The sequence below is a fragment of the Neolamprologus multifasciatus genome, chromosome 7 (genome assembly GCF_963576455.1).
Source record: "Neolamprologus multifasciatus chromosome 7, fNeoMul1.2, whole genome shotgun sequence".
NCBI classification, from domain to species: domain Eukaryota; kingdom Metazoa; phylum Chordata; class Actinopteri; order Cichliformes; family Cichlidae; genus Neolamprologus; species Neolamprologus multifasciatus.
This window is the reverse complement of record NC_140445.1, coordinates 54,693,008-54,715,201: the sequence shown is the minus strand read 5'-3', so window position 1 is coordinate 54,715,201 and position 22,194 is coordinate 54,693,008. Positions and strand designations below refer to the sequence as shown.

General features: G+C 41.6%; 1 long non-coding RNA gene across 1 annotated transcript in view; it reads right to left on the bottom strand.

Annotated features, from left to right (window-relative positions):
* Positions 1 to 22,194, bottom strand: part of LOC146515507 (uncharacterized) — a 59,413-nt gene that overhangs the window by 4,694 nt on the left and 32,525 nt on the right. The window lies entirely within an intron of this gene.

The window sequence follows — 22,194 nt, the reverse complement described above, 5'->3', positions numbered from 1 at the left end:
TTGAACGTGGAGCAGAAAAAAAGAAGAAGAAGAAGAAGAAGAAAAAAAAAGAACCTGCCTACCTCCTTGTCTTCTGACAACACGCTTCCCATGTGACACTTAACCTTTGGAGATTTCCCATTCTCTCTGATCATTCACTGTTTGGATCATGTTAATTAACCCTAAGGCACAGCAGAGAGTTACAGGCTTTGAAGCAGAAGAAAAACACCAAGAAAGAAGTAAAAGGAGAAGGGATTTTTTGTTGTTTTCTGTTTCTTCATGGCGATTAATTTCTATATCCATGTGAAAGTCCTGATGGTGCCAGTGAGAATAATCAGTGGTGTGGGTGTTGGAACGGATGGAACATGGTTTGTGTCCCTGTCACCGTTAGTCCTTGTCCCTGTGAGGAAGTTGGCCGGACCAGCCTGACCTCCCTCAGGTGGCCATGGAAATGGAAATCAGTTCAAAAATAGAACACAGGATGGTTTTCATAGCCTTCAGCTTCCCCCCGAAAAAAAAGAAAAGGGGATTTTTGTCTATTTCTTTTTCTTCTTTTTTGGCTCCTGGCATAAATGGTCTTTTCTGTAGTTGCGCGAAACACACAAAGCAGGTTTCTTGGTGAAAAGTTCCACTGGTGGCAGGCAGAGCAATATCGCCCGAGCCCAAAGAATATGCTGTGCATGTGAAATTATTTTGTTAACTATTTCACTCCTTGGTCTCATCTCACATTTGGCAAGGCTCTGTGAAAATCGTGTCTGCACTGTACAGCAAGCAGGATATAAGCCCCTGGCCTTGATGTCTTCTGTCAACCAACTGTAGGTACAGCTAAAAATACGCTAAAGTCAGGTGACATACAGTACATATACTCTCGTGTCTTTAACTCTGAAAGACTTTCATTGTCTCTCAAAAGCAGCCCTTTTTTCAAAGCAGCAATGGGTTGAAATCCACCACTCCAAAAACTGTGGAAATATTCATGAGGAAATCTGCTGGAAAAGATGAGCTGCAGCACAACCAGAGGCTTTATTCTCCAGGTTTTCGGGGCAAATCTGTTCCTGTGCTTCTATCTGACGCTTGTCTAAAGCACATAAAGACAAAGACAGGAAGTATGATTAGCCATGGAGAATAGAAGTGCACGCTTCCCTCCAGGATAAGTCTTGAGGTGGGACTGATCAAAGCTATGCCCAGAGACAGAAGGAGACTGAACCAGCACTTTTTCAGTGGCTATCTCTGCCTCAAGACTGGGGAAGAGGGGTGGGGGCTGTTCTATACATATTTTGCTTTTAACGTTTTTGCTGGAAAAGTTGCAGAACAATATGCTGTTAAACGTTTTATTGTAACTCTGCAAACTACAACTGTAAATATAGTTGTTTCTGGAACGAGCATAAACAAGATGCTGGCAGTAAGACTAAAGAAAAAGATGATGATCTTTTTTAAAATTCAGTTTTAAGCATATCTATGAGCAGTATTTAGTAACAGAAAATCTAAAGATGATACAAACCTCTCTGGATTATATTTATTTTAGTTTATTGTATTATTTTTTGTAAATAATATGAAGCCTGGCTTTTTTACCCTTCGCTCTTTCTCTACAGTCAACGCCTTCAGTATACTCAGGTTATTATAATGTGCCCTTTTTAAACCCGTGGTCTTTTGTATTTCAAAGGTGCAGTCTCGCACATTTTATGATTTCCACATCACGGGCCATAGTTACCTCCACTGCCTAATACAGACTAAGAAATGTCGTATTCCAGCTTTTACCCCTTTTTAGTTGAGGAGTAAAGGAGATGCAGGTATATTCAGCTGGCCTGAGGGTTCGAGACTGGAAGTACAAGGCGGCTCTGGCTTGTCATGGACAGAGTGTGATGAGATGCCTTCATTATAGCTGGTTTTTAAGGAGAGCTGATCTTTGTGAGTCTGCTTATATCAAAGGAATGGCTTTGATATCCCGGCCTCAAACACTTAGAGCTGTTGTAATGACAGCCGTCTGCTGCTTTGGTTTTTCATTGTTTTTCTCCACTATCATCATCAATATTTGATTTTTCTTCATGCAAAGCCTACACGTTCCTTTATGCAACCTTATGCATGCGCGCACTGAGTCCCGTCTGTTTATTTTCACATGCTATAAGTGGGATCTCTTTGTAACACGCAGATGACTGGAAAAGTCCTTAAAAACCTTTTTTTTTTTTTTTTTTTTTTTTTTTTTTTTTTTTTGCCAATGTGATTATTTTTGTTCATTTACAAACTGAAGGTTCACATTCCTCCAGCAGAGCTTAAGCACAGAACTTACACTGTTTATTAAAATATTGTTAACATTTTGGCGATGGCGTAGTCCTGAAAGCACAAATTTGAATATCTGCCTCGGCCTGTAAGCCTCTAAACTAGGAGACTAAATATATACTTACATTTTATTTCAAAGAGAAAAAAATCCTTTCTGGCAAAAAAGACTGGCTATGAAGAACTTTACTCAAGGACAGGAAGCACATCATTAAAACGGGGAGAAATATTAAAAAGGGGGAGATATGAAAGCGTGAAGATCTGCTCGCCTTTGGCTACTCTGACTTGCTTCAAAAACATCTTGAGATCTTTCCCTCCCTCAGACCTGCGCTCTCCCTCGTTATTTGACTTTATTTGCTGGCTCCACACTGATTTGAGTTGTGGAGCTTTCCTCTAAATAATCAATCACATAGCACGCACCACAAAAGCAGAGGATCCCTATGAGGTGGCTCTTTTGCAGTATTCAGCATAAACGCGAGACCGAAAAAGTGAAGGGCACAAGTGATGTGGTCCCTTCATGTCTACTTGACACCTCAGATTTCATCAAAGTCCTCGGGTGTATGTGTCCTCGTCCTCAGACTGTGGCCCGGTTAGTCTAATTAGAATACGCAGAAATGTGAATGCTGAAGGAGCCACCTCTCTAAAACTGTAGGTATGGAGGTAATTACCTGTTTTTGTGCTCGGCCCTCCGCCTGTCTTTTCTCTCTCATCATCTATGACATGGCACAGTGCTGTCACTTCGGACCAAAAGATGAGGGGACATTATCACATTACTCCTGCTCCCTCATGGATAATGGAACAAGGTTTGCATTTGAATGATAAACAAAATGACTTGGAGACACTGGGAAGATCACTCACAACTGCCCCTCCCTGCTTCTGCTGAGTATTATGCAAAACAAGGGGTGAGGATTTTTTTTTTTTTTTTTGAGTCCCGTGAACTCATCCCTGTATCTCCCAGGCATGTTGGACAATTATGAGTCAGTAGAAGTAACCTTGCTAATGTTATGCAGTGTTTGTGTTCACCGTCCTTTTATCAGAGCACAGCTGCTTTCATTTGCAAAGTTCTTCACCAGATACTGACATTAGCATAGACTTGCAACCGAGGCCCTTAATCAGAAAAAATACAAAATAAAACAAAGCACGATGGCTTCAAAGTGTCCATAGGGCGATAAATAATTCTGGACCTTGTCGAAACGATCAGATCAAATAAGATAAAATGACATTCGGAAGCGCCACAGCGTACAAAGCAAATATATTTTCATTTGCGAGGGAAAGAATATTCAGCAGCACATAGCTGCATCGCTGTTTATTTTCATTTAGGAAGACTTTCAATTCAAAACAAACTAAAGTTATTTTAAGTTTATTTTGTTGCCAATAAACACCTGGAGGGAATGTTCCTCTGCAGTGACGCTCTGACGAAAAAAGGTATTTCAAGTCTCCTGAAATCTGCAGCAGCGATGCTGCTCACATAACACTGCCATGCTTGAAGAGTGCCTCCTTAGAACTGAGTCTAAAAAGAGAGCATTGAATATATATTGGTTAACATCCTTTAAAGGCAGCTACAATTAATGTGTGAAGCTGCGCTTGGATCCTTTGTGCCTTACACCTGCCAATCACCATGTTTGTAGAGCTAGATCACAGTCTTGTTTTTCCTACTGTATGCAGCTATGTATTTATTTCCACTGGTGTGAAAAGATTATATTTACCGGCGTTTTGAAGATGAGGCGTTTCTGCACACGCTGTGCAAAGACTTGCAAATTGCAAAAAAGAAGAAAATCAGGAGAAAACGGCACGTGCAGGGCTGGAAAAGCAAACTGTGTGGCGTGCGTGTACTGAAAGTCAGAGCTGGCAAAGTATTCACTTTCATAAATCTGGCGATTGTGTTCCCACTGCAGCTTTATCGTGTCTCCCTATCTGACAAGAGTGGAAACTGACTTAGCACTGTTCCTTTGAACAGATTCTCGCTGTCACCTGAAACCAAAAGGTGAAGCTTTTAGCAAGCAAATAAATCGGAGGAAGAGACTGAATCTTACCAGTTGGGATTCGCTGTAATCACACCTAAAGTGCCTGGTCTAATCGACTTTCAGCATCTGTTTACTCTGCATGTCTTTAAAAAAAAAAAAAAAAAGCCTGTGGTGTCTGGCTTGTTCTACAGGGAGTCATTGGGGTTCAGGCTTCGCAGTTCTCCAGCGGTTATTGCATCGAGAGAGGTGCCAATCCAGTCATTTCACCACCTATCCGAGACAGAGCCCAGAAGGCACGGGAAGGCAGGAGTCCCTGGTTAGGACAAGCTGCTTCTTGTATCAATGTTGACCAGCCACACTCCTCGTGGCTCCTCCACATCTGCATCTGGGAGCTTGTCTAATCCCTCTTCTTTGTCATCTCAGGTCAGTAGATGTACTAAATTTCCACCCTGAGAATTATGACGAGGGAAATAAGCTATGTGAAGAGGAAATACACTGAGCTTGTGGATTTAAAAAAAAAAAATCACCTGCATGAATCCACAGACAAATTAAAGTCCAAGCCCAATTTGTCAAGATCATCCCAGCTTGATATTATCTAAGGTGACACGATTTTATTTATTTCCAGCTGGCATCAGGGCGATGAGGATTAAAAAGATAAAACATAGGCTTTTATGTATGGGCCACTTTGCTAATGAGATGGATTAAAATGTGCTCTGTGAAGGGAATTAATTTGCAACTGAATGGCAGTTAGTAGGCAAATGTGTATAGCGCATGACACGAACCCCTGAGGGTATTCCATGGTTAGTTTGGTACAATTTAGAAATTACACAACTCGTTTACTAAATAACGCGCTCGATTTTCCCTGAACTGCATTCTTTAGCGCCTCACTGTCACACTTGACTTTCAGATGTGTTGAAAATAGGTTAGTCTATTCCAGTGAATGAAGCCTCCTGGTACTACCACTCACTGCAGTAATAGATAGCCATTTATAATTCATGAGATGGCTAGTCCCCCAAGTTAATTTTGCCCAAGGCACTGTTTACTTCTGCTTTGTACTTTGTTTAAAGTCAGTTGTTGACAACTCTTGTACATGTCAAACTATCACCGCTAATAATTGCTTAAGGAGATAGAACTTTTGCAAATGTTGGTTCCACCAGAGGTATATTCGCCTCACCCTATGCAGAACTTCTTTAGATGAATTTTTGATTCATCTCCTTCTCGCTCTTGACAAAAAAAGAAAAAAAAAAGATGGAAAAAAAATCCTCTGTAATTCAAAGCAATAGCTGTAAGAGAAATTATAAAAAAGAATAATGTAGTATGCTCTTCATAACATCCTAGTTTTCATGTGAAATAGGAAATGTCTCTCTTACGCTCCCTCTCCTCTCCCACCACCCCCGCCTCTTTCTTACTGTCTTCCACTTTCTTGTTTTTTTGCATATTGGCCAAAGACGGACTTGCGCTGCTAGATGATGATTGTCACACGCTGACGATTGACAGAATCTATTGTAGGCGAGTAACGGCCTTGGGCGCTACCTCTGTGGGTCATCCCTGTTCGTCTCTCTCTGCGCTGATAGCGACATTCTCTCAATCCAGGCAGTCGCTTGATTAGTGCCAATTATCCGGGCTGTCACTTTCCCTGGTGAGAGTGGCCCAGGATGCTCCCCGTCCCCCACACTTCCCGTCTAGAGCGGACGTGCACTAAAAGTCTGCGCTCGTAGCTGTAGGCTGTGGGAATGATTTTGAATGCAGAGATGGGTGGGGCGGGGGGGGATAAAAGAAATGAGGGAAGCAAGTTCTGAGTTTGACAGTGTGATAGCGTTGACTTCCGAGACAGTTACAAGGGGAGTGTCATTTTCTCCCGCAAAGATGTCTCCCCAGGGCTCCACCATCTTCCATCAGTCAGTCAGTCATCAGCTCAATATTCAACTGTACACTGTCTACAGGACCCAACTGGGTTACATTCACTAAGGTATATAAAATTCACTTGTAAGTCTGTTGGTTTTTAGGCGAAACCAGAGGTACCAACTTTAATAAAAGTGCGGTAAAATAGTATTAACAACAACAGCAGTTTGTCTAGAGCGTAATTCGTGTGACCGAAGAATCACTGCAATCTGAAGAATGAATGCCATAAATGTGCAACGCTAGAATCAACCAGTCCAAATACATGTGAACAACTGGAGCAAACACACCAAACAAAGACGGGGCGGAGATCGTAAAAAAAATCACAACATGCTAATAATTTTGATCAAAAAATGTTGCAGACAACAAAAAGCAACCTACATTTTTACATATATTAAAAAAAAAAGCTATACGTCATCTGTTCCTGAATCTCTCTATTTAATTAGAAAAAGTCAGATTAGGCTCATTGTCACACCACCTGGTTTAGCCCAAGTCTTTCTGCAGTCACTTCTTGGCTGTGCTGCACTGTTTTTCCCTGATTCCACACAACGCAATCACAGTATTTTCAAGCCACTCTTTAAACAGTGCTGCTGTGTATTTACTGATCTATTTCTTGCCTCTTTCATGTTGTTACTGTGTCTCTTGTAACTTCTCAGCATTCGGCAGCAGAGAAGTGAGACGCAGAGCTGCTTTAAACAGCAGAGGTTATCCTCAGTATGGATGTCTGCAGGGGGAGTAAACACCACTGGAGTGCGAGTGAATATTTTGTATGAGAGAGGGTATTAATTATTCATGCCAGCTTCATTGTGTATGATGATGTGTCAGGATGTTTGCCAATAAACAACAATATTCCTTGTAGGATTGATCCAATATGAAAAGTTGTTGAGCTAGTTCCTCTCGGTGTGAAAAAGTCTGACGAATGCAGTATGTGTGAGAGGTGGCACTGGTACTTATTTATGGAAATATCAATATTGTATCATAATGCGTATCCTCTCCGCTTAGTATAAACAATACAATCTAAAGGGGGTACTTTAAATCTGGACTGTGAGAATAACATTAATATGAGGATTAAGGGAAATGTGAAACCACTGAATACAAAGCTGTGTAATCAAATCGATCTGAAGCAGGAAAGTAAACTGGGTCAGTGCGGTGCTGGGATTTTTGGGATTGGCAGAAAAGTACACATAGAAGACAACAGCAAAAAATAAAAACCCCGCACCTTCTTTTAAAGTGTTTATTCTGCTCACAAGAATGCTCTAACAAAGTGCGGCACGCCCCGCTGATCCGGCTCGTCATTGGCTCTTAGCGCGGGGCGATGAGCCCGGCGTGTCTGTGGGGGGATTTTTGCTCCCTTTCATGGTTTGAGTGCCCCGCCACCATCTCCCTGTGACGCCCCGGGGAATACATCACCACACGGGCAGGACAGCAGGCCAGCACGGGCGTTATAATTGCCATCTCCTCCTAGTGCACATTGTGCACTGTGGAGCACGGTGATTAAATCAAAAAAACTCCTCTGCACCCCAGCTCCTTACCTCGCAGGCAAAACAGCAGGCTCCTCTGGGATGGGGTCATCACGGCCCCCTCTGTGTTCTCTGATCTTTGCAAAAAGGGGGGTCTAGTGCACACTGTTCACTATTATGTACTAAAGGAAACACAAGGAACCTAATGACTGTTCAAATTAAGACTCATCTACAGTTTTTCTCATCCAAAACAGTCTCACTCACAACTCAAATGTTGGATAAATATTTGAACTGGTAAATACTAAGCAGCTGAGAAAGGACAATGACTGCACTAACTCCATCCTCCTGAGTGACTAAACTCTTTTGATTACCACTATCACTTGTGTTGGATGCTTCCTTTTTCATTCGTGACTTAACTCAGCCAGGAAGAGCACACCTTCGATCATCGGCATCCTGATTTACATATGCCTGTGATCATTAAAATACAGATAATTCACCTGAAGCCATAAAGAAAATTAGACCAGGGTTTTACACAGAGTTATCGTCCTTGGACAACCTGCGCGCACACACACAAAACAGACCATTATCACTTGGGTTAATGGCTTTGTTAATTTGAAGACATTAACAACTGCTCGGCTGTCCCCAATGAATGTGTCATACAAGGCAGGCCTTGTATTGTTAAATGGGTTGCTAAGTAGATTGATTCCTTAGCTACAAAACACAGCAGTGATGTAGGCAAACAGGTTAATTAAACATTTACACACAAACGCTCAACAATCTATTGTACTCCTCTAATTTATGGCATCAATATGCACTTTCATCAGGATTTCTTTCTTTTTTTTTTTTTTTTTTTTGAGAGAGGCATATGTTTGCTCGCTCCGTTCAAATTGGCACCACGCCAGTCTTACTGCACTGCTGTTTTCGAGGAGCAACTGGGACTATCGAGCTCTCCGCAGTCACCCATAACAGGGACGCAGCAGTCCCTCCGCTGCGCAGGGAGACAGTCAGACACAGATTCAAACACCTGCACCCACACCTCCACCTACGCTCCTTTTCATCTCCCGCGCCAGCCAGAGGAAGCAGAGCCGCTGATTCCTAATCAGCTTCGTCTCCACTTCCTCCACCTCTCAGCTCTCTTTGGCACACACACAAATCGGAGTGTACACATTTGCACACAGGAATATACACACACCCAGTCCACCACAGAGACTTCTGCAGAAGAAGAAGTGAAGCGCCACACCTCTTCCGAGAGAAATTTCCTTTTTTTTTTCCCCTTCTCATTCGGAAAACTCTTGGGGGTCACGAGGACAGAAAAAGTTCTCGCTTTTTGTTATTTTCGAAGAATTTCTACAATTGTGAGAGCAAAGTGGGATTTGGGCCAGAGGCGTAAGATAGTTTCCATCTTTCATGTATCCTCTACTGACAGAAAGTGAGCTGACAGGAAGACAACAAGGGAACAATCAATCACCTTTCTTTTCAACTTTCCTTTTTGCCCACGTACGTGTTGGTTAATTTCTTAACACGGGGATATATATATAAAAAACAGAGGCTTTTCTGCTTTTCTTCAGTGGTTGTCTAAGTGATGGAGCACAACTCTCCTGCAGTGTAACAACTGTGAGCTATGATGAATTCCAACGATCACTTCATATGCCAGGCCTCATTAGCTACGGATGTGTTTGCTTACAGCTTCGCCTAAATACCTCAAGTACTAGATGCATGTTGTTTTTCTTTCCCCTTTTAAGTTCTCACCCTCTCTTATTCACACATGCAAACACACAAACACACACACATGCACAGCCTGGAAAAGCCTTTAATACACTTGCCAACCACGGGCCCTGGGTAAGATTCCTTGAGGGCGATGTGTATCCACAACAATGTTTCTCCCTCAGACATGTGGCATGGGTAAACAACACGGTTAAGCCTAAAACAATGTGTGTCCCTGATGACTGCAATTATTTATGAAATCAAACACAATTCAGCTCTCCGCCATGTGGGACAGCTCTCTACATCACTCAACAAATCTCCACTCTTTACTGCTCGTGATCTCATAATGCATTCCCGGCGATTACTACAAGTGTCAAACTCTCGTTATCATCAAAACAGCATTAATCAATACACTGATCTCTCACCTGCACTGAAAAAAACTCCCATTTTATCCATGTCACATGTACCTTCACTGCCTCCCCACTCCACCCAAACCAAGCGAAACATGTGTAAACCATGCAACCTTCAGGCTATATTTCCTCAGGCTGTCTTTGTGGATTATAACAAGGCGATGGCTAAATTATTCAACTTTTGGTTTCTCGTGATTGGATGAACAGTGCAGTGGGAGAAATGCCAGTGTCAAGACAGTATGCAAGCTCTCGGGACATTAGCCTCCAGTCAGCAGCTGCTGCAGATGGTATGCTCACTTTGTCATCCACTTTCTCAGCATTGCTCGTGAAGAGCAATTAACTAACAGCGCAGACACAGACAGACAAGTTCATTTTGTTTTCAAAAGGATTAGAGAGGTGGACCGAGGGAAGAGGCCATTCATCACATAGGCGCCTCTTTATCTCTCACATGCTTTGGACTTTAAAGGGTTTCAGGATTTTAATCAAACAGCCGTCTCTTTGCACTTTCAACATAGCCAGTGCTGACAAGCAGTGATCACCCAGGACATTTCCTCAGTCTTAAGGTCACTGACCTTTGTCTCATCAGTGTTACCAAAAGTAAAAATGCGTGTACACATGCACTTCACTTGTCCAATAGAAGATGTCTAATTGTTTGTTTTTGGGTTTTTTTTTTAACATTTTGGTCAAATGCAAGTAAGAGCTTGAACTTGAAATGCAATCTACTGAGCTCCACAGATTAAGATTAAGGCTAAAGAATTAAGAAATATAGGGTTTTTTTAAAAAGTGCATCATGTAAAGTGCATGGCAGGATTTGCAGATGATGACGCTGCAGGCAAAGCCAAGTGTCTGCTGTGCAGGTCAGAGGTGTTAGCCTGGTGGCCTTGCAAAACTAGCTTTGACATTTCTAACACTGCACATTGTTTATGGTGTGTGATCATTTTTAAGACCCCATAAAAATATACAAAAAGAACAATTTGCATATTAATATTATTATATGCATTGCTATTTTACCTCAAAATTATTCTGGAAAAGTATTAACTGTTAGTGCAACATTGTGAAAAATTCTGCAGATCGGCACAGTAAAGACATACCCTGCATTTTCAGCGCGTAGGTTCTAACCTCATAAATCACAGGCAGAAGATAAATATGTGAGGGCAACTAAATTAAATGGTACTTAGCCTTGTGAAATGCTCTGTAATAGATCTGAAGAGGAGGTTTAGAGAAACAAAAAGCTATGCGTCCCCCTTTCTTCAGCCAGCGGTTGTAACCCTCACTGAGCTCCCTTAGCACAGAAGAAACCAAAGATCATGACAAGACCTACTAGAAACATATCTCATTAGCTGCCTGCATACCTCTCCCATCATCTCCTAGCACCCTCCTTGGGAATATAGAAAGAGGGCTTTGCCTGCTCTGTCCCCAAGCTCTTGTCAAAATCTTCTTAATTGTGATTAATTGCATGGCCATAATGATTTCCTTTACTAAGTACAAATAATACAACAATGATAACAATATAAGCGGCAGAAAGCTTTCACTAAACGCTGCCGCGTTCGTCAATTGCAGGTGTGTTTTCTGCAAAAAAATAAAGTTGTTGTTGCGAATATATTGCGTGACAAAAAAGAACAATGTTTTTCATATTTCCACAACAACTTGAAAAAAGCACGGCTTTGCAAAGAATGCCCTAGCTCCGGGCTCCTCTGCATATTGGAGGTTTTCCCTCTGTGGACTCAGTTGTTATGGATGCTGTTTATGGTGCTGCTATGACAAGTGTGAAGGGCAGGCATAGTGAAAGATGTATCGCTCGCTTATCTGCTCAGTGTCTGAATATGTTATAGGATTGTAAATGACCCCGCTGTCATGACACGAGTGTCACAACAAGCGCCCCCTCCTCCCCCCCTTTTTTTAATTTTAATTCATTTGAATTTTTTTTTTTAGATTTGACTCTTCTGTGATAAGTTTTTGACACGACGTGACAAATGCTGTTTGGGAGCCTAAACATCTGTAAACTCATTGAATTTGCATGCTGTGCTTGTGTTGGTAGGTTGTTATAAAACACTTCACACGAGATCAAATTATTATTTCTTTTTTTTTTTCTCTCTTCTTCTTCTTGTTTTGCCAAAAATTCCCATTTGTGACAGAAGTTTTTCTTGAGTTTGCGGAAAGTCGTCGAACGAAAACAGGCAACTGTGAGCAAAGTAGCGGGAATGAGTGACAAGAGGCAGACTAATGATAAGGTTTATAAGTTTTGATAGTTTTTACGGCCTGCGAGTGGAGCCGAGGCACATCACTGAGATGTGCTCTTGAGCTGCACAGAGAACAATGTGCCTTTGAGACACTCTCACTGCACAGAAGCAGCCTCGTCCTTCCGCCTCTTGCTGCATATGCTTTATAGCCGACAATAAACCATTTTAGTGCAAAATAAATTGGGATCGTATTGAAATGCTGGCGCTATATATGTCATCGAAGACATACAGTTATTTTTTAGCAAAGCTGGAGAATAGTTTATCATCATGTGAGTGCTGCGATGGGTCTGTTCCACATCATTGGCTTCTCTTGCTTAGTTAGATTGTGAAGGTCAGAGTTCTCAAGCCTTTTATGGCTGTTTAACTTCGGAGAATTATCACATGGGCAGGATTTGGCTGATATATGCTGCGCAGTCCTACCTCAGCATAGTGTCATATACATCCTGCATTTTAAGTTAAAAGATCTAGTGGCATTATTTGGACCATATCGTGCGGGAGAAATGGATAGAGGCCTGACCTCACACTGAAACATTTGCATAGATGCCTCTATTTGACAAAAGAGATTTAAATATCATACATAAAAATTTGGTATCCCACAAATGGTCATGTCTTAGCATGTGTGTGCTCTCATTTCACAGTGCAAAACAAGAATCGGTCATCTAATTTAGCTGTAAGTGAAACCGATTGCTTGAATTGCTTTGAAGGGCAATTAACTGTTTACCACTGCAAATATGTTTTATAGTTGTTTAAGTCTGTGCATCACATTCACGTTGATTTTAAAGCAGCATTAACATTCAAATCATCTGCCTGGCCCGTCCGCGGCTGGTGTTAAAAGAACATCTTTGTCGACATTTCCTAATTCAAAACGTAGATTAACAAGAGCTCTGGAAAAACATATTTGAATACTGACATTTTGTGGTTACATCTGTTTGGCTTTAATTGCTGTGTTGAGTTTTAAAACTTTGCAAACATAATTAGCGCCCCGGCAAATGAGAAGAGCATTAGCACACAGCACAATCACAAAATTAGCATAAAGGGAAAAAAAGATTTTTAAGGTTTGCTTAATGAAAGCTTGAAAGGAGAAGCCTTCTCCCCCTGAAACACCAAGGTGACATTTTATTTCCAACTGTTAATTGATGTTCTGCTGATTAAAGCACATTTTATGCAGAAGACCAGAGGGCTCTATTTCTGGAAGCTATCAGTTCGCAGGCATGGATTGCAACAGAGTTACAAGGCTGAGCTGAACCTCATATCTTTTTTTATTTTCCAATTGCATCATGGATCCAGTTTCTTCTGGGAAAGCTGCAGATAAAAGTGCAGATTAAAAGGACAAGAAAGTATAATTAGTGTTTGGGATTAATCCTGCATTGTGTGAGCTAATACTGTCATTCTTACAAAAGAGTGGCAGTATTAGTATCTCTACAAACACTGTATTTGTATTATATTGTACTCTGTTGTACAGCACTGTGTATTCGTGGTATTTTTTATAGTCCGGATGCTATTGTATTGTAAAACCGATGATATTATTTCACTTACAAACAGCCCGTGTCATTAATCAGCTCACAATATTTGTTAGAGCAAAGCAGACTAATAATTCAAAACTGCAGCTTATTTATGGAAGTGAACAATTGATAAAATGCCAGGAAGACTGTAATCTTTTAAAGCACTTCTTACAAAAACCTCTTTGTCAGAATAATCAACACAATCTGCATAATTTACATTACTTACTTAGATACATGAGCGAGCCCGAGCTTAGAGTAAAGAAGTTTGTTTTCTCGTGTTTGTGCCTATTAGCCACAAATTAATTAATCTACCATCCAAAACCCAATTAAGCCACAAGCTATATTAATACATCGCCCATTACACAGCGTGCAGAGGAAGTACCGGAGAAGCGCTATTATTTTCACAAACATAATCACATTTTGCTGCAGCGGTGGCGCCCACTGTTTTGTAATGTATTCAGAAGCCAGCGAGAGCTGTTCGGGTAGAGGAGACAGACTTGAGCAGGGAGATGGATTTTAGAGACTGATTTATTTTCTGCCACTAGGGGGAGAGGTGCTCCTCGCAGGCCTCACCAGGGAGAGCAATAATATCCAGCTATAAAGTACTGATGAGGCAGCTCAGTGAATACTTATGAAGAGTCCTGAATTAGATTCACTCTCACAACCTTGGTCATCTTATTCAAAATGCCCTCGGTCTGGTTTATAGCCCATGTATAACGACACATCCCAAAAGCACCAATCATATAATTACCAGTGTCTCAAACTTGAGCATTCATTCAGCGTGGGTTCCTTCAGCCTTTTTTAGACCCCCTCTATCCATCAATGATGTGAAAAACTCCAGCTCCTCCATTTAATATTGTTTGTTTTGTTGTTTGTCAACACAACAGAGGAGATGTGGTTTTCTAAAGCTCGGTGTTAAAGAGGCACCCCGAAGAAGAATACACACAGGGTTGCCATGGAGCCCATTGATGTGCAAATGTTTTCATTTAAATATTTTTAAGAGGATCAGCTCAGATTACGCCAAAGTTTGACAGAGATAATTCGATGGCTTGTGTAGCAGCTTTGTTTGTGGAGACCATCATTCAAGGCACGTCAGACCACCTTCACAAACCACATAGCCTTTTTAATGAAGTTTACTTTGAGGAAAAGGCCAAAGCTAGTAGCTTTTCTTCATGCGGGGCTATATTAGGGAAATCTCCTCAGTCCTTATTAATGATTAGATTAGTGTTTTTAAAACGCTTATATTTGCGCTTATGCAGCCGTGAGAGGCTTAGTGAACATTAACAGGATGACTGCATGGTTGCGATTTCTGGATAAACAAAAAGTTGCACTTAACATACTGTGTTTTGTAAAACAAAACAAAAATACCAACAAGCTGGTATAGAAGCATCGAGCAGATATATTTGCTCTTTTTTCCTTGTATTACAGATAAATACACCATGGAGACCCCCCAGTATTTGGGACAAGAGAGAAGAGCTTAAATATTTATGCCTAAGCCTCTGGAGGCCCACTATTAGTAGTAAAATGTTTTACTTTCTGGGGCTGTCACTCTGCATTGGCTCCCATTAACAACAGGGCTGACAGGGACCTCTGGGTCAAACACTTTGAGGCAACAAAGGGTCCTGATGAAATCACTCAGTGAGACCCAAATTACTTCTGTGTCATTGCTGAACAATATTTTCTCCCCAAAGCATTCCTCCTTCTGTTAACGCCATGACCCCTTCCACTGCATATGGAAAGGATTGTTTGTCTATAACACTGGGGGATGGAGATGAGGAGAAGTTCATGGACAATGTTCCCGGCTGTGTTAGCCCCCCCTACAAGCAGCGAGACTCTCCTCCCTCTGTTTTGTTGCGCTTTGTGAAAAAAGTTGATAAAAACAGGTTGTAAATGGAGATGGGCAGTTGGAAATGAACACGTTGGGGTGGAGCAGTGAAGCGGGAAATCCAAATATACAAGACCTCAAAGAAAATCTGGCAAAAGCAGAGAGGGAAGCTCCCGGGATGCTTCGTTTGGCACAGCGGAATTCAAACGGGACAAGCGTTTGGGAAAACTGCTTCACAACAAACGCTGCAATTTCAGAAAGCGCTTTTTTTGAAAGGAATTTTCTGTTTAGCTGTTTCTGTCAAAAATTTCTGCCACTAATATCTGAACAGAAACATGTTTTCTTGTTACACTGAACATATTTGACTAGTCTGACCTAATAAAGTACACTTAAAGTTGTCAAGTACTTCAAGACACACGCAGATATAAGCCTAAGATTAATGATTGACACTTGCCTGCAGAAAGACATACAATAATGGTAAGAGTGGCACAATTGGATGAGCTCAAACAGTATCCGAAAGGCCTGGAAAGGAATGAGCAGGCAGGGAAGCTTCAAATCCCCTCTCAATCCTAAGTGGGTGGTCCTTTCACTGTTGGTAACTGTGCAGTCGCCAGGCATCCACACTGAGGTTTTGAGGAGGGGGGACTGGCTCTCCAGACGCAACATTCACCGTCCCAGGCCCATACATCCACAGAATTAGATTCATGCTACACTGACTTTATTTAAGCTAAGAGTCCTGGCAGTGGCAGCATTAAATGACAGCCAGTTCTCCAGGTCTTTTCTCTGGATTAAAGGATGATTCAGGAGTGGAAGGCAGAATGGCTTAAGAAAAAAATCATTCAAGGAGAAAGGAGTCCATAGTTTATCGGAAGAAAGTAACTGAGACTTGCAGACGTTGCCAGATTCCATTGAACGCCGCGGACATGTGTGAAGATTGACAGAGAGATATGCTGCAGCCCCTCCGCACCCCACCCAGTCTGTGCAAAAATACACGCACACAAACACACACACACTTACACATCAGCGCCATCTTTACACAATTTCATTTATTTAGCTTAAAAGATTTCAACACGAAAAGTGAAATTTTCAATTTCTGCAAGCATTGCACTTGCATCTAGTTATATGATACCAAACTTATACCTAAATACCTTCCTCTAGAGGTTGTAGTGTTGCTATTTGCTCTTAAAAATTAACAAAAAAAATGTCAAGTTAGAAAAAAAATCTTTGTTAGTCTTTCAAAAGAGAAAAATAAAGTTTACCAAAACCTGTGCCAGACGTTTTAATAACTTGTAAAAGTCCAAAAGATTTATTTTTATTTAACCCATGTTTACGTTGTCTCAGGACCACTTTTACTCTAACAGCCAATATTTGGGTGCCACCCAGGCATGGGAATGAAAAGCAGCCATGCAGCCTCCAAAGCCAAGCACATAAGAACTGTTTAAGTTGGCCCCACAAGTCATACATTTCAATGATTTCAAAGAGACCTCCAATTAAAAGCTACAAACATGTCTTTGGAATGCGAACTAACACAATTAAAAGTGTTCATGAGTGTATTAGAGGAATAAGTTGTGAATTAGCACTTCGAATACACAAGGCTGTTTTCACTCCCAAACTCTTTCACTCATTCAAAAAGCAGAGGGAAAGAGGTCTTTTTGAAGTCAGTCACTTCTCTTTCTTTTCTCCCTCCTGCTCTCCCTCCCTCTCTCTCTCTCTCTCTCTCTCTCTCTCTCCCCGGGCAAAAGAAGATTGAGTCAGCCTAATCTGCTCCTTGTACATTTGAATGTCTTCTGCAAAGAGCTCATCCTGGCCGCTTGATAAAGGCCCAGGTGCAGAGACAGTGGCCGTGCCTAACTTTGTCTCTGTGGGGGCTGTAAATCACAGTGAGAAGCCCACCCTTTGAAGATGCGAGCTCGCTTTCTCCACTGATTTGTGGCCAGAAGGACAAGCCCTTTACCCGGGCCCTGCACAATGCTCACGCCAAAACCAGGGAGGACGTCAGAAGGAGGCAAACTGATAACTTGCTGATATGCTCGAGGGCTCTCAATCAAGCAGCACAACACACACTTCACGTAGTAAGAAGCAGGGCTCCTGACTGCCAAAGGTCAAGTGGAAGGAGACTTGGGTGACACCATGAGGACTTAGAAAATCATATGCAAACAAAAATGTTAACAAGTATTGACAAGTGCTGAGGGCAGCAGTCTTTTGGTAAGGAAAGAAGAACTTCAATAAAGAGTGAAACATAAGGCAAAGCTAGGAATCCGCTGTGACCGTAGCTCTTTATAATTACTTGACATGCCCAGAAAGTGAATCATAAATAAGGCATATAATTCATTCACTGCTGCAGGGTCCATATACAGCACCAATCATTCTGCATTGAGTTATTTCCCACAATTTGCTCATCAAACTAGCTAAGAACAAGCTAGAGTTGCAAAAGAAAGCTGTTCCAAAGGCTGACATGTTGCGAAATGTAATTTTCATAGTAGCACAGTCTACAGTGTAAATCACCTTTAAATACCATATGACATGTATCATATTTTTATTTGTGTCTTGCCAATTCTTTTACAGTCAGTTGATAATCCATGACTAACACACACACATACACACACATACATACTGGCTTCTTATTTCATTAGTCCACTACACTTCCATCTGTTGATGCCAAAGAAAAGAAATTAGCAGACCATTGCACGCTCCCTTTGACAGAGTCATTAAGGTAGCCAGTGCAGGGCTAAAGCAGAGCCCCGAGAAGCTCACTGTGACACACACAGACTGGCATGCCTTCTGTTTGTTATTTAGAGCCTTATTTACACTTGTTGTCAGAGACAGGCTGGAAGCACAGCAGTGGCTTCCTCCATGGCCTGGATAACAATGAGCTGTAGGGGAGCAGCCCAGAAAGGCATTTATCCTGGCCCTGCCCCATCTTGAGAAAAAGGAAAGCGAGAAGTTTACTGCCTGTGAATCAGAGACTTTTACTCCCCACACACCTAACCGTCCTCCTCCTCCTCCTGACTTCTGATTTGACAGCTTGGAGATCCTGCAAGTGGAAGAGACTAAACTTTGATTTCATGTGTGAGGCGGTACGGACAGTCCAGCACCTTCAGTTTCTGCTCACGAGAGCGATCCAGTAACGTGAAGCACAGCCGGTCAACTTCAGGCGTAAATAACTTGAAGTAACTCATTGTTCTCGTCTGCTCTACTTTGCAGCTCGCAGAAAAGAAAGATGGAGGCGGCAAGCAAGCAAGCGATGTTCATTTTTGGTTCTTAAAGTGCTTCCCTGGCTCTTTCATCGCATTTCATCATTCTGCACTTTTCTTAATGAATTTAATGAGCCAAAAAAAAAAGCAGAAAATGGGAAGAACAACCACTTTTTGAATGCATCATCACAAAAGCTGCCACACAAAAACTTCTTTGGAAACTCAACTCTAGATGAAAACAATTCGGACTATTTGAAGAGTCACGTTCAATCCAGTATTTTAAATGATGGCAAGCCAGTTATAGGGCAGGTTTTTTTTTTTTTATTGTCAGGAACAAAGTGATCAGCAGCAGATAAATAATTATAGCTAGAGGATCAAATGAACCTTGAAAGCTCTTTTATTGACAGGATATTACATCATTCATAAAGAATCCCAGTTCCCAAGTGTACTAGTGACTCTTATCGTCATGACAATTAGACTAATGAAGTGCACCATGTGATAAGAGTACTCAAAAATTGTGTTTTTTTAAGAAAAAGTGGCGTTATGTGAGCCTTGTATGGGTGTGTGAGCCCATTGTGACCTTTTTGTCCGGCGACTTCCTGAGAGGACAAGCGGTGTGTTCGGAGGTATCAGCAGCTGCGTGCTACATGCCTCTGATCCAGGCAGCTATTGACTTCCTGAGATTTGAATTAATTACTTGCTTCACAAGAGAAACTGGATTGCTGTGGAACCCCCTAAGAAGTCCACTCATTCTTAGGAAACTGCCCCATGGACTTGCAGATGGTTTCACTGAGATGTGCTTTCCCATAGAGAACAATTACACAGGGGATTGTGGCGCTGGCATAAACCTGGAGCACACAGTCTCCATTCTGAACATTTCAAAACAGCCATAGGGGAGGTTTGTGACTTAACATAAATTAGACCACCAGGGAATGGGGAGATCTGAAGTGGCGGAAGGGCAATATTGCAGATAAATGCACCGTGCTTAGAGCTTCTGCACCGCAGAAGAATGAAAATTGCACTATGACACCTTGGAATCGGATAATAACCGAATTAACATCTTTTAATGTTTGACAAATGCGACCACTGCAACCTCGCCTGTAAATATATTGTGATGCGGCGCCGGTTTAGTCAGTTTTTCCTTTGTGTGTTTTCACTTCTAGAAAGGAAAACAATGATGAGAGCAATTAATGATGTGAAGAAGAGACAATTACAGTTTATACTTTTGGGGCCCCGTGCGTTAGTCTGAAAGGGATTAACTTACTGCCGCGTTTGTATTCTGCTTACTTTCAATTGGCTCAAGCCCTCGTGTTTGGTCTTGTTAGTGCCAGCGGGCCCCCGTTTCCCAGTGAAGAGTACACTTCAGCTGTGATGAAGTATCCAGGAACGCAGAGGTTACCAGTGGCTGCTAATTAACCTCGCATTGTATTCGCTAACAAAGAAACAAAGGAACAAAGTGGAATTTCAATGCAGAAGATTATCACAATCACAAAGAGCATAGTGCTGGATCATGCACTTAATGGGGATTTTCACACCGGCCATGACACCATGAGATTAGATCAAAGACAGATGAAGTTACATTAACAAAACAATGCAGTCTTGTTATGCAACAACAAACAGCCCATCTGGGCCTTCTCTGGGGTAGGAAAGGCTACAAGTGCACAGCATCAACTGGCCACGCCAGAGCTCCCGTCTTCCTCAACAACTTCTGGAAGACTGGATTTGATTGTGAGAACTTTATTGCAGCTTTGTTCTGGTTGAGAGGAGGTAGCATCCTCTCCTCAAATACATTAAGACAAAGAGGAAATGGGCTGTATGTTCTTCACTGGTTATTGTTGTCTCGGTTTCTGTCCCCCTGGCTGAATGGCAATTACTGACGATTTCCTACCAGGCACTGAGCCCAGGCCCGCTGAGGGTGCCCTGACCCCGCACTATCCAGAGGGGAGAGACAGGAGCTGTCAAAACTTACAACTCTCCCTGCTCCCACTGGGAGTTCTCCTCCAGCTGCTGCCCCACGGGGCTTGTTGCGCACTCCTGCTAATCAGCTCCATCTTCTTCTTTTTTTCTCTTTTTTTTTGTGTGGAAGAAATCAGCCCCGAGTGGATGTATGTGCGTTTCTCACCTCTGCTACCTATTGCACCTTTGAAGTCCTCTGTAAGTGTTAGTTTATGGCTGGAGAGAGTACGATAAGATCCCAAGGAAAGGTGATAAATTAGCTTTTCGTCCCACATTTAAAAGGGGAAATAGCAGCCTGCTAAAATCCACAGAATGAGTTACAGTTCTGACACCTAACAGCTAAAGCACTCGAGAAGCAAAACATTGCAGCGCCAAATCCGTTAAGCAACTTCATTAAAGCAGATTATTTGCAGGGAGTTTACTTGCTTCCCACAATGAAGCTCTGTATGACAAGCATTTGGTGAAATCTCTCATAGTGACATTTTTTGGAAAACAGAATTTGATAAATATTGCCGATCCAACAGATTCACTAGGATACACAAGGCAAGCTGGGACAGAGCAGATATTTTGAATCCCCAAAACACGCCCTTCGCAGGCATGCCAATTACCAAAAACTGGGGAGTAAAAACGCTTTTAAAAATCTGTAATTCATTTAATAGGATTAGATATGAGGGGCCGTACAAGCCAAAATTCATTCTTTCACTCTCACATACATACATTCTTCTTTCACACACATATACTTTCACTCTCACATACATATATTCTTCTTTCATGCACATGTATTGTCACTCTCACATACATATATTCTTCTTTCACGCACATGTATTGTCACTCTCACATACATATATTCTTCTTTCATGCACATGTATTGTCACTCTCACATACATATATTGTCATCTCGCACACCTTTATTCTTATTTCATATCCATGTATATTCACTCTCACATAAATCCATTAATCTTCCTTTCACACACATGTATTCTATTTTTCTTAATGCTACATATTTTTATGCTGACATATATTTATTCTCCTTGCAGGTGCAGCCCTTTCTAGTCATATATATATATACATACCCTTTACCTTTCAACACATATATATTTGTACTCCTATACTCATATATACATACAATCCCAGTGTTTATCCTTTACCCTTGCATACATACACTCTGACATTCACATCTGCATTTCCTAACACAGGAAGTTCATCCTTTAAGCAGGAAGTTATTCTTAAACCAGGAAATGTAATACACTTGGAGAACTTACTTGACATACCCAGACCTAAACCAGAAGAACCAAGCAATGAAGCTGTTCAAAGTCATCCTGCTTTCTTTGCTAGTATTGCAGTTAATTTGTCGAGTAAGTAGTAATGAAAATGACATTAGAACTTTTTTAAATAATGTATTAGAATGTTTGGAACAAATTCAAAGAGAAGCTACAGATTCTTTTGTTCGTCAGAGGCTCCATAGAGAACTTGGTGATCACATTCAAACCTTATCTGGAATTTTGTCCATCTCAAGATTTGTTGACGATGCAAGAAATAGAGAAGCAGTGAATACATTACGGTCCTTAAATGGATGGCTAATTTTTTTACTGACTGCTTATGAAACCAGACAAGGAACTACATCTGAGAACAGACTTGTCTTGCTACCTCCACCTCTCATGACTTGCTCTCAAGGTCGACCGCGATACAGCATTTCAAGAGAGCAAATATCTCATTTAGTATCTCTTGGAATGAACTGGCAAAGCATTGCAACATGCTTAGGGGTTAGCTCCCGTACTCTGTACAGGCAC